Below are 13695 nucleotides of genomic sequence, written 5' to 3' on the forward strand. Positions count from 1 at the left end.
TGTTCTTATGTTTAAAAACGGAGTTTGTGATTATTTAGCCCACACTGGCACAGGAATCCAAGAGTTGTTTCCCGTTTCTGTTGGCCTCCATGTCCTCTCCAAATTTACCCATAACCTTTTCATACCCTTCTGTTCGATTTCCAATCCTGGCATTAAAATCACCCATGAGCAGAACACTGTCCTTGTCCTTTGCTCTAACAACTACATCACTGAGTGCGTCATAAAAACTATCCATCTTATCTAGATCTGTCCCTTCACGATGCGAATATACTGACACAATCCTAATTTTCTTGCTAGACACTGTCAAATCTATCCACATCAGTCATTCGTTTACATACCTTATTGCACCTACGCTGGATTCCATTTCTTTCCTGATGTAAAGCCCTACACCCCATTGTGCTATTCCTGCTTTGACTCTTGACAAGTAGACCTTGTATTCTCCCACTTCCTCTTCTTTCTCACCCCTTACCCGAATGTCACTAACAGCTAAAACGTCCAGCCCCATCTTACTTGCAGCCTCTGCCAGCTCTGCCTTCTTAACAGCTCCCCATCTCATTACCATTTGTTTGCCAAGTCTTATCTTAGGAGTCCCTGGTTTGTCAGTTAGAGGTGGGACTCCGTCACCTCCAGAGGTCCGAGGCATTTTGCTCTGATTGTTGCCAGCATCATATTTAAAGTACCAGGGAAGCAGGTTGCTAGCCTTACTTGCCCCGAGTCCCATTGGGTTTTACCCCTAACGGCTGAGGGACTAACCGGTGGATTTCGTAGTCTTTGCCGTATGAGCACAAAGGTGACCACGACTCAGAATATGTCCGAGATGCCCAACCTTACTCCAAAGTAACTGGTATCCCGACTGTCGGGACCACTTACTTGCCCACTCATACGTTGCCCGTGGTTCATGAACTAGGACATGACTACAGGAACACACACCATGAACCACCCATCACTGAAGCCCTTAAAAAGATAATTGGACCAAGGTTTTATATAAGTACCTTTCAGTGGACTGATTTTATTGTGCAAGAAGGCAATGATTTGTCGAATTTGTGGGATGATTAAACTGCTGGGGGGGGGAATTAGTACCCCTTTTCACTCGAGATTTATTGTTGCAACAGTACATATGGAATACATGAAATAATTACATTTATAGATCAGTAGTACAAGCTGTTCTGAGGAACCAGGTATCGACCAATGCTGAAACTCCCATATTAGTACATGATGTAATCTCCAGGGGCAGCAATGCAGGTGCTGACTCTGGTGTCCGGTCGATCGTACAGTTGGTGAATACTGTCCTGGGGTACATTATGTCATCCCGCTTCATCTGTTCACATAGCTCTGTAAGGGTTGTTGGTTGACGATCGCCCGAGTCTCTTCTCATCCCATAATATCCCACATGTGCTCTATTGGGAATAGTCCGGAGATTGTGCTGGCAGGAGAAGTTGCTGCACATCTTGCAGAGCATATTTAGTTTCATGGGCAGTTTGTGGATGAGTATTATCCTGTTGGAACAATACGCCACCTTCCTGTTGCAAGAACGGCAGAACAACAGGTCCAGCAACTTTCTGCACATACTGAGTGCTGGTTAGTGTCCCCTCCATATACACCAAAAGTGAATGAGAGTTGTAACTTATCACACTGTAGACTGTAAGGCCTATGGTGGTGTCTATGTGTCTGGGATGAATGCACTCTACAAGACAGCACTCACCAGGTCTACGTCATACATGCAAATGATCATCATTGGCATGGAGGCAGAATCTGCTTTCATCAGTCAAGACCGCGGTGTGTCATTTCATGGAATACGGGCTAGAGGTGTGTGTGCTCGAAGTTCCACAGCTAATAGCCTGTCCACAATGGTTTGTATTGACACGAATGAGTCCAAAAGCCCTGTTATGTGTGCTGTGGTAGCTGTACGAACTGGCATTGCTGTCCTTACGACATGACAGTCTTGGTGGCCGTCTGTGCTGCTTGGATGTCCAGAACATTGTCTGTGAATGTGAGAATGTCCATGTGACCACTGATACCAGTGTCATTGCACAACCAACACAGCATATCCAACTTGTGTGGCAAGTCTCCAAAATGACCATCCCGCCAATTGGAAAACGACATGTTGACCCCTTTCTAACTCGCTCATTTGGCTGTAGGAAGCACAAATGCATCGCTATGGCATGGTTGCCTGCTTACTTCACAAATTAGCACCAACCGAGCCGTCTGGTTGTGAACTTTCTCCATTAAAGGGTAGACACAGATGGTGCTATCTGTTGATGTACAATGTTCAACCAATTATCAGTGTGTCTAATATTCCCCAAGTGGCATAAGCTGTCATCATAATCTTTCCAGGTGTACAAATCTCCCACTGCACCCCACCCCACCCCACCCCAACCCACCGCACCCCACCAGCAGTGTATTTTACAGACTACTGTTAGTAATACCATTGAGAGAGGTAGTTATAGCAGGCAACTGCATAACATTTTTTCATGAAGGCAATGGCTGCCTTGTCTCTCTGTGGAATAAATGTATTAACAGTTAATGGTGGTTACTTTTGAAACAATAAATAATTTAAATAATTTTTTGACTTTTTTCCATGTGTCTCATTTCATATGACTGCCCCTTGTAGATCATTGCAACTTAGTTGCTCCAACATTTTACTTTTCTCCATTTTTGTGTTGTAGGGACAACTACTTCATTTCCCCCCTCCCCACATACACCCTTTTGTATCTGAATTTTTTAAAATTTTGATTTGTTGCTGCACTGGAACTACAATACTAGTACTGCAAAATTTATTACTTAATTTATAGTTTTCCACGCTACAGAGTGAAAAGTTACTTTCAACAATATTTTTATGGTCCTTGAGTCAGATATTCATTGTCTGTTTTCTTCTTAGCCACTTCAGATGTGCTGCTAATCAAACTCTGCCACTTCATTGGCACATTGGAATGCTCCAGCTTCTGCCTTTGACTCTGTACATGTTTTAAAATACTATGTTTCCAACCCCATGAAATTCTGCTCTTGTAGTAGTAACAAAATATTGCTAGTATTTTGGGAGCATACAAACCATTGGGTTCAAAGTCACCTGCTCTGTTGTTGGCAGTAACTGCATGCTCCGGCATTTTCACGATAGTAGATACTACTTTAGTGAACTACTTCTAGTCCAGAGTAATTATGAGACTGTTATCATTAGAGATTTCTCAAGAAAAATTGACACTGCTTACTGTCTAGACCTTAGTCTGAAACAACCAAGGCCACGACCATGGCAGAACTATTTCACCAGATATGTAGGATATGAGAGAGGCCAAATAACCCTAGACTTCAAGACAAATGTAAAAATCCGAGTACCAAAGTAGACAGGTGCTGATAAAGGTTTGTATTACTGAATCATCAGTGTAATAAGTCAAGATGACAAGGTGTAACATTAGTTATCTACATAAGTATGAGGCAACTTGTAGAAGCCATACTGGGCTGGTTTGGTTTTAAGATAAATGTAGGACCACACGAGACAGTACTGACTGCACTAATTACAGAGACTGAAGAAAGTTGAGCCTACATTTATAGCATTTGTAGATAAATAAAATGCTTTTAACAATGCTTACTAGAGTATATTCTTTTAAGTTCCAGTATTATCGTGGATAAAATATGGAGAGTGATACTTTAACTAAAAGTTCTTCAGAAACTAAATTCTATTTATAAGAGTGAAAGGGCATGAGAGACTTGACAGTAGTTCAAAAGGGGTGGCGAGAGGAGGTGGTTGCGTTATGCCAATGTTAGTGTGTGTACACAGAGAGTTGTTCATAGAGGTAAAATAAAAGCTGTAAGATCTTTCAAAAATTTTGTCAGAGATGCAAAGAATTTGGAAGATCAATACATGGAGTGAGTAGTAACTTGAAAAGAGATCATATGGTGAACATCAATAAAAGTAAAACGAAGCATTGGATAATAATGATGGACAGGTACTGCATCAAATCAAGGAGGAAATAAACATACCGCACAATTTAACTAAAGACAGGATATGTTGATAATACGTGTTCTGAGACATGAAAAAATAATGAAATTGATAACAGAGAAGTGTGAGAGGTATACATTATAGAGAGAGATCAATGCTTGAATACAGTCAGTAGGTTCAAATGGATGTATTTTTGAGAATTGCAGAGATGAACAGACTTATACGTAGAGACCTGTATCAGTCCAGTCATTGAACTGAACACTACAACAGTAATAGCTACAAAAACAGACACATGCTGCAACAGTGTGCTTTCCCCCAAAGGAAATGTTGTGTTTTGAATGCATCCTTTTTGAAACTGTATGTCTCTCTTTGCACTGCTGAATGACAAAAATAACTAATTTCCTAACAAGTATTGGCTAAAAATGAGTTATTGTATGGTTCCTCAATCTTGGGATTAGAGCTAGAATGCTGTGCATACTTCAGAGTTGTTGATTTTTCATCACCAATCATAATTAATTTGATGATGTTACCTTCTTCAGCAAAAATAACTCACATTGCAGTGGGCATGGCATGTGTAATTTCCATGATTTGAAACGGGTCTTAATGATTATGTGGATAGTTGGTCTGTATTTAGTGATATCTGCAAGGATCTCAGTATCATGTATATATGGTGTCAGAGGAAGTAGTTTTGTAATGTGTGTTCTTTTACAAGAACATGGTATGCATATCAGCCACATAGAGAATATTTGCAAATTGTTCCAAATGTTGATGGCAAATTTGAAGACGACAATGTCTCTGGATATCCCTCACAGACTAAAGAACAGAGTACGGACTTTTACCACCTTGTGGTCATCATTCAACATTCTGTTGAGGGCTTCTGTACTTACTTGAGTGGCACAGCAAATCACCCACTAGGTCCTCAAACCTCTGTTTTGTACTTTGAGATTGTCACCAGCATCCAATGAGACAGCTTCATCAGTTTCCTTTAAAATGAAATCCACAGCGTATTAGGTGGGTCTGTCACACAAACTAAATTTAACATGGATTAGACTTTGCACTAACATGTAAGTCCTTGCTTTGTTCATCTAAAAATAAACCAGATGTAAACAAATACAAACGTATGATTGGTCAGCAGCCATAGGACATGTACAAAGGTAGTAGAAGAAAGTCCATTTTATGTATTAGATATCTTATTAATTTGTCATTGGACATGAAACTTTAAGATCTAATGTATTAACAGCCATCAAGGTTTTTCATCTTCATACTTTAGTTATTTAGTTTTTATTCCAAAAATTGTATACTGTCACAGTCTCTGTAAACATTAGTTGTGCTCTGATTGTTGCACTGTTAATACAGACCGAGAAAATGTCTGACACTGCTTCCTGCTTCGTAGTGAAGCACACACATGGAACACCATTAAAAATGATGAGAAACAAGTTGTTCTTAATGTTTTTCCACAAGATTACAGATAAAACTGGCTCTATAATTTTTCAAGCAACTTTTTTTAAGCGGAACACGTTATTGACTAAGTAGAACACATTTTTGATACAGGATGCATGGCTAAAGCTGTAGCATTGGAGTTTAATAATTGAGTATTGTGTGGGTGTCTGGTTTGAATCTCAGTGTTATAAAGGTGTGTTTTACTCTTTATTGGGACTATCTTCATTATTTTATACTGCAGATATGATCTCTCACGCAACAGAGTGATAAGCATCATAGAAATGTGGGAAACAAAAATTTTCACAATATCAAGCACACCTTTCAAATGCTGCATCTTTGAGGTTGCTTCCGTACCATTGCAATCTGGCCTCAGTAGAATTGATGTGAATCCAATTTAAGGGATTTATAGTGAGAAGTAACAAAACATTTAAGCTGCCAGGCATACCAGAATTAATGTTTGAAGCTTTGTCAAACACCACAGTCGAATGCTGGCAAAATGCAGAACAGCTCTTCACAGAAAGAGAAAATACGGTTTTTGGATTGCTTCATGGATGCTGTTGTTGATCGCCTTTTTATCAGGTTAGCAGATGACAGTTCCAGTACTCAAATCTAGTCCTCGGATTTGGATATAGAAGGGGTTCTGCTTTTTTAGAATATGTGGCTATTTTCAAAGCGGTGGTTTTGTTGGGAACTAATAGCAAAATGTAAACAATTAAAATACAGTCGTTATTGTTGCACACAAGTCGTCATTTTCCAAAGTGTTGGTTAGGATGCGACCTGACAGCCCAATTAAAATTAAATTGTACATTTCACTCTATATCATGTCCTACAAAATTAGATTTCATTATGCTGCCACATTTCTAAATACGCACGTGCATTTAGCTTCAGGAAGACATAGAATGCATTTCTGTCATTGGGTGCTCTACTCTATGTACTCAGTCAGTATCACCCATTGCCCAGCTGCTGTCATGTGTTTTGCATACTTTCCTAATAAATAATTTTAGCATACAATGAAACACTTTTTATAATTTGAAGTAAGATATACTTCTTGTCTTCTATGTCTTGAAATTGCTTTCAGACTATTACTATATTTTTTGTGTGTCTTTAGAAGATCATTCAAATGTATTAGTGAACTGGAATAGCAGAAGGAATTAAACTATAATTCTGTCCCCCCCCCCCCCACCACCACCACCACCACTACTACCACCACCACCAAAATGTATGAACTACCATTGTGTTCACGAACTTGTGCATTTGTGTGTAAAAGTAATTTTCTGCTCTTTACACTTTCCTGCAAAAGTGTAAAAGTGAGGTTTTACTATATTTTCATCTGCACATTGTTGTTGTTGGCCTTCAGTTACAGGGAACATAGGATGTTAGAAGAGACTCTGAAATACTTATTTTATACTTCTGAGTAATTCCTGTATTACATGAAAAAGGCCATGGTTGTGCAGCCCTCTTGGCCCTTGGATTAAAAGGCTTTTACAGTATATATTAAAAATAAACTTCATGTGGCACACACAACTGAATAGGAAAATTTAACAGTTCGTTAGTGTTTGTGAGCTGTAATACATCAGCTACGTTGGTGGCTTATGGGGGGACTGCAGTGTACACTTTGACTTGAGAGGTGAATCCAAATTAATTCAGCTGTGACATGTAACACACACTGATCAGCCACGACATTGTAACCATCTTCTTAATAGCAAATATGTCAATATTTGGCACAGATAACAGCGGCAATACACCATTGCATGGAAACATTGAGGCCTGGATTGATCAGTGGAAGGAGCTGGCATCACGTCTCCACACACAAAAGTCACTGAATTGCCACAAATTCCAGGGAGGGGGTGATGTGTTCTGACCCAATGTTCAGTCACATTCCAGATGTGTTTGATCGGGTTCAGATCTCGCAATTTGGGGAGCCAGCACATCAATTGGAACTCGCCACTGTGTTCCACAAACCACTCCATCACACTCCTGTCCTTGTGACACGGTGCATTAGCATCTTGAAAAATGCCATTGCCATTGGGAAACATGATCGACATGAAGGGGTGTACCACCCACTGTACAAAGCTCCTTGACCATCGTGGTGTCTTGCATGAGCTCCTCTGGACCCATGGATGGCCACATGAAATGTCCCCTAGAGCTTAATGGGAGTCGCTGCCAGCTTGTGTGCTTCCCTCAGTATAGTTGTCAAGGAACTGTTCCCCTGGAAGATGACAGATTTGCATCTGCCCATCAGCAGGTGAAGAAGCTATTGGAATTCATCAGACACTCTGCCACTATGTCAACATCCAGTGCCGATGGACAGGTGCCCATTTTAGCTGTAGTTGCTGATGTCATGGTGCTAATATTGGCACATGCATGAGTCATCGGTTGCGGGGGCCTTTCATTAGGAGTGTTAGCTGCACTTTGTGTTCACACACACGTTTACTGTGCCCGGCATTAAAGTCTGATGTTAGTTCCGCCACAGTTTGCCGCTTGTCCTGTTGTACCTGTCTGCCCAGCCTTTGGCGTCTGACATTTGTAGTTAGGTTAGCCACCCAACCCCATGACATCTGGATATGGTTTCTCCATATGTAGAAGACACTCACCACAGCACTCCTTGAACACCCAACAAGTAATGGAGTTTATGAAATGTTTGTGCCGAGCCTCTGGGCCATAACAATCCGCCGTCGGTCAAACTCAGATAGATGGCACCTCTATTCTGTACAAGGAGAACATTGCTGATACTACATGCACGGTGCATGTGTCTGACTAGCATTCATACCTCGCCAGGTGATGCTGTTATCGCCTGGACTGTTTTATATCGATAGGTATCTGTTTGATCAGTGTATAATGCGAACAATTTATTTGATCTTGCTTCCCACAAAAGTCTCGAGGGCACCTCAAAAATGAATACATTTATACCTCATTAGCTGTGGTATGTTTTTGAATGGTTTATTGTTCTTCACAATTACCAATTTTGAACATTTTGTTTTATCAGATAGCTTTGTCTACAGGATGGAGTAGTAGTCAGTGGTTGTATGTTTTGAGTGCTGTGCTGCTCTACGGCAGAAATGACTTTGAAGTTGACATATATTCAGATGTGTAAATGAAAATCAGCATCTGTTTATAGATATAGTGTAGTGCATGTGTTTGTATATCTGAGATCTTCTCCCAAACCCCTGGATCAATTTCAACCAAATTTGGCACAGAAACAGCAGGCCTCAAGAGTATGACCACTTTTTGGTTTCTAACTCCTTAGCATCAATATCAGTTGGAAAATGGGCAAAACATATTGTTATTGGGTTCCCCCTCCCCCTCCAGCTAGAGCCATACAGGTTGCCCTACACAGCTGGAATGTTCTTTAGTAATTGTACCATCCTGCCAATTCAGCTTGCTTTGCTGGGTAGCCTACTTGTCATGGACAAGAAACGGTTCTCCAGGCCCCGACATGTAGACTGCTTTGCATGACAGGCATGTTATGTTGGACTACTATTGACCTGCTTTATCATCCTACTTTGCATGGTGGCCTTTACATCTGGAGCAAATGAATGCTTTTCAGGTCCCTGATTTGTAGACTGCCCTGCATGACAGACATGTTGTAGTAGTAGTAGTAGTAGTAGTAGTAGTAGTATCAGTCTGCTTTATGCAACTGTGTTGCAGTTGCTGATGAGTGTGGGTGGGGACGAGATGGAGGGAGCTAGGTGGAGGAGGAAATGGAGAGAGGGGAGGGGGGGGGAGATAAATGAGGCAGGTGCAAGCTGTAGAGGGGTAGTGTGCAGATGGAAAAGGAAAAGGAAAAGGGAAAGGATGATGTGGTAAGAGAGAGGGGGTGGAGAAAATGGACAGAGAAAAGCGGAGGAGGATGTGTGTTCACTATAGGTGTTGAAGGCATCTATACAGGCCAAGCTGTGGGGGAAAAGGCTTGTAAATGTAAGCATGGTTTGTCCGTGTGTGCTGCTACAACTCTGCTACCCACCCCTGCAGCGCCTTGTCAGTTATGTGGTATTGTATCCTCAGTCCCCTATCTATGAAGATTTTGGTTTGCAACTGTAGGCATTAGGTTCAAAGACTGTCTGAGAATGTTGGAAAATGTTGTAGAAGCTTCCAGAATCTTATAGGAGCTTCCAGAAGGCTTGGGAATGTTCTAGAATTTTCCAGAGTGTTGTAATCTTTTGTCAGCATTCTATATGGAAATGAATAAGTGTGTGACCGAGTACTTTATTTCAAATGAGGGTGTTGCTGAATACTTAAGAGTGATTTTGAACATTAAAACTACCCCTCCCTCCTTTTCACCCCAATTACCTCAAAAAAGAAATTTACATAAAGACCAAACAAAGCAGATATTTCTCAGCTAGTTCAGAATAAATTCAAAGTAGGCCCTATGAAAGCGTGCTGCTGCCCCTCCCCCCCCCCCCCCCCCCCCCTCCCCCCCCACCCTCTCCCCTGCACCCCACTCCCTCTGTCCCCTTCTCATAGGAGACCACATGTTTCATGTAGTGCAAAATGTAGTCTCAATACATTTTTTGTTGCACTACATGTTTCTGTGAGAATAACCAATTTTGAATTAAAATGTTGTGTGAGCATTTAGACTTCGACACTAAGCAGCTTGAGCTCATGTGGGCACCATATGTTTTAACATGCACTGATACCACTACAAAGAAAAAAAAAAACATTTCTTACATTTTATTGCTTTTTATGTACATTCTTAATATTTCTATACTGATTTTTTTCCCCTACAGAATGAGAGAATATCATAATGTATACAGTATTTGTGGAGAGGCTGGACAAAACCTTGGATAACAAGGAGATACTGAATTTAATTAAGTGACAAAAGAAGAAAAAATAAAAATGCAGCTACTGATGTAGGAGAAAGTGAGTACATGTGTCTAAAAATGAGTTTAATAGAAAGTGCAAGATGGCGAAGCAGATATGGATAGAGGACAAATGCAAGACTGTAGAAACATGCATGACTGGCGGAACCACCTATAGCAAAATTTGAGAGACCTTTTGAGGAAACAGAAGCAATTGTAAGAATATCAAGGATTCAGATGTCAAGCAAATACTAAGCAAAGAAAGGAAAGCTGAGTGACACAACAGATGGATAACAAAGGGCTAATAAAGGGAAATGAATGTTGCAACAAGACCCATGGAGTGTATGACATTCCCTCATAATATTTGAGACCCCTGGGAGAGGCAGCAGTTATAAAACTACTCCACCTGGTACGCAAGGTGTATGAGACAGGCAGAGTACCCACAGACCTCTAAAGAATGTAATAATTCCAATTCCATAGAAGGCAAGTACTGCGAGGTATGAATGCTGTCAAACCATCAATTTACTAAGTCATTGTTGCAGAATACTGACACATTATTTACAGAAGAATGGAAAAAGTAAGAGAAGCCATCATTGTGGAAGATCAGTTTCGGTTATGGAACATGTGAGGCAAACTGACCCTGTGACTTACCCTGGAAAATTAGTTGAACAAAGGCAAACCTACATTTATAGTATTTATAGATGTAGAGAAAGTTTTTGACACTGTTGAGTGGAGTACACTCTGTGAAATATTGTAGGTTGCAGGAGGGAAGTATAGGGAGCGAAAGGTTATTCACAACATGTCCGGAAAGCAGATTTAGTTATAACGGTCGAAAGAAATGAAAAAGAAACTGTGATTGAGAAGGGGGTGAGACAGGATTGTAGTCTTATTCTCAGTGTTATTAAATCTATATATTGAATAAGCTGTAAAGGAAACCAAGGAGAAATTTGGAAAGTGGAGTAAAGCCCAGGAAGACCATGACAGATTCTCAGTTGGGGAGAGATCTGGTGACCTTGCTAATCACTAACCATCTGAGCTACCCAAGCACGACTCATGCCCCGTCCTCACAGGTTCGCAGGAGAGCTTCTGTAAAGTTTGGAAGGTAGGAGACGAGATACTGGCAGAAGTAAAGCTGTGAGGACGGGGCGTGAGTCGTGCTTGGGTATCTCAGATGGTAGAGCACTTGCCCGCGAAAGGCAGAGGTCCCAAGCTCGAGTCTCGGTCCGGCACACAGTTTTAATCTGACAAGAAGTTTCAATCCCATCATTGTTTATTCTTAGCTTGCTAGTTACTGAGGAAAAAACCAAGAGAGCTACAAATTAAGGCAATCACTTCATTATCATAACAAGTCACAAAGAAATCGTTGACCAGCCATTTACCAGACTAATCAAGACTCATAATAACTACAATCCTTTGGTGTTAAACTTTTCAGTGCACTGCCACCAGAATTGCATACTACCTCATTGAAAACATCCTGAATTGTTGCGAAAAATAAGTTTAAAAAGAAGGCTTCTTATCATAGACTGATTCTTTGAATGTGCAAAAGATCGTCTCAAATTTTAACTTATATTTGTATGTTTCTATGCAAATCCGTATGATTTGTTATCTTTATTACTATGTTATATTATTACTTATTATTATTATTATTATTATTATTATTATTATGTATCATTGTGTATTATTTAATTTGTAAAAATTCTGGACATAAGTAGCAGGCAAAATACTCGAAGATGGAAATAAATAAATAAATACCACCTCTCAAATATTTTTAATTTGTGTCTGCTGGCTGCTGCATGACATATTTGCTATTGTTGACAATATATAAGTATTACTGTCATCCCTGACAGAGATGGGAGCCTTTTATCTAGCACTTAATATAAACATTATTCATATTTTCATTGTAATACAAATTTTATATTTTACTGAATAACTTTTCTGAGATAGTACCATATTGGCCTGAACACTTTTCATCAAAATTCGGCCTTTAAAAAATTAGGTTGCAACTTATCCCTGTGTCCATACAATCATCAGGTAATTTGAATGTAATGCGAACTTCAACTGTACAGTTCGTTTCTTTTTCAGAATTAATCATTGGGTAACAGTTTAACCATGATTGGTTCCTGAAGTTTCATTTAGATAGTAACTGTTATTGTGTTCATATTTCTGTTATTTCACATAACAGGGCAGAAACAGTTTTCCTCTAACTGAAGGGAAGAATTTAAGTCTCTACCAGTGAGTCACAACATCAAAATGAAATGAAGATACTTTGGAACTAGGATAAGTGATGATGCAAATTTGAAATGTGCCAATTCAAAGAATACGTGTAATAGAGAAGGTAGCAATGAGTATGTTGTGGACGAATCTAATCTGCGACATTGAACTGCATTGAAGAATAAGCTCCAAATTTTCGTTTCTTCAAGGAAATCCTACAGGCAGCCAAAGCGGGTAAATATCCTGAACTTGATGCTAGGGTGCTTTTCATCGTACAAAATAAAAGGAAACATGTAATACGTCCCCCCCCCCCCCCCCCTCTCTCTCTCTCTCTCTCTCTCTGTCTTTCTCTCTCAACAAATGATCCAGTCAAAGACTTTGGAAGGAAATCTTGTACATTCCACAGACAAAATTTGTGGGATTATTGATGGTGCCACAGATTTGTGTAAGTGGCTCCTTTATCTGAAAAGTTCTTTGCTAGTACAGAAGCTGCCAGAAGATTTTACTAAGAAATTCTTCAACTGCCAAAAGCACGTAACCCAGTTGTGGAAGCAAGACTCTCACCTCTTACATTGGACTGGCAGGGCAGACAAGACGCCTGTCTTTTGGGACATGCCGAGCAGTATACCAGTGGAACGTAAAGGAGTGAAAAGTATCTCATTGAGAACAACTGCAAATACATAACAGAGAATTATCACAGTGTTAACAATTTCTGCAGTGGGAAAAAATCTTGCCCTTATGTTATTTGGAAGCATAAAACTTCACCAAAGCAAAAATTTCCCTAAGCCATTAACGATTTGTTTCCAAGAGAAAGGCTGATTAACAACAGAGTTAATGATTGTCTGGCTAACTACTGTGTGGAATCACAGGCCTTGTACACTGCTTATTAAGAGACCTGTGCTAGCGTTGGATGCCTTTAAAATCACCTCACTCCTGAAAAAAAGTTGAATTGCTGGTGCTTGATGTTGTACACAAGCCTTTTAAAGACTGTATCCAAAAATACTATTCCAATTAGCTTTTAGAAGAGGATGATGTACTTTCTCGATTTCACAAGATTAAAAGGCCATCAGTCAGTCTTATGTGTCAGTGGATTCTCTATTCCTGGCATACGAATCACCAGATTCTATCATCAGAGGGTTCAAGAAGTACTGAGTGTCCAGTAGTGTAATGATAATGAGGAGAACGTACTTTGGAAGGAGAGTGGCAAAATTGCTGTCAGTGGTGGAACAGCTACCAGTAGTAAAGTTTACTGTGAAACATATTGTAATGGAACTGAATGGGAAATGAGTGGAGCTCATGTCATAGTACGTG

At 40.1% G+C, this 13695-nt stretch overlaps 1 protein-coding gene across 3 annotated transcripts in view; it reads left to right on the top strand.

Moving 5' to 3' along the window:
* Nucleotides 1-13695, top strand: part of LOC124715465 (E3 ubiquitin-protein ligase Bre1) — a 274712-nt gene that overhangs the window by 180349 nt on the left and 80668 nt on the right. The window lies entirely within an intron of this gene.

Source organism: Schistocerca piceifrons, chromosome 1, assembly GCF_021461385.2.
Source record: "Schistocerca piceifrons isolate TAMUIC-IGC-003096 chromosome 1, iqSchPice1.1, whole genome shotgun sequence".
NCBI classification, from domain to species: domain Eukaryota; kingdom Metazoa; phylum Arthropoda; class Insecta; order Orthoptera; family Acrididae; genus Schistocerca; species Schistocerca piceifrons.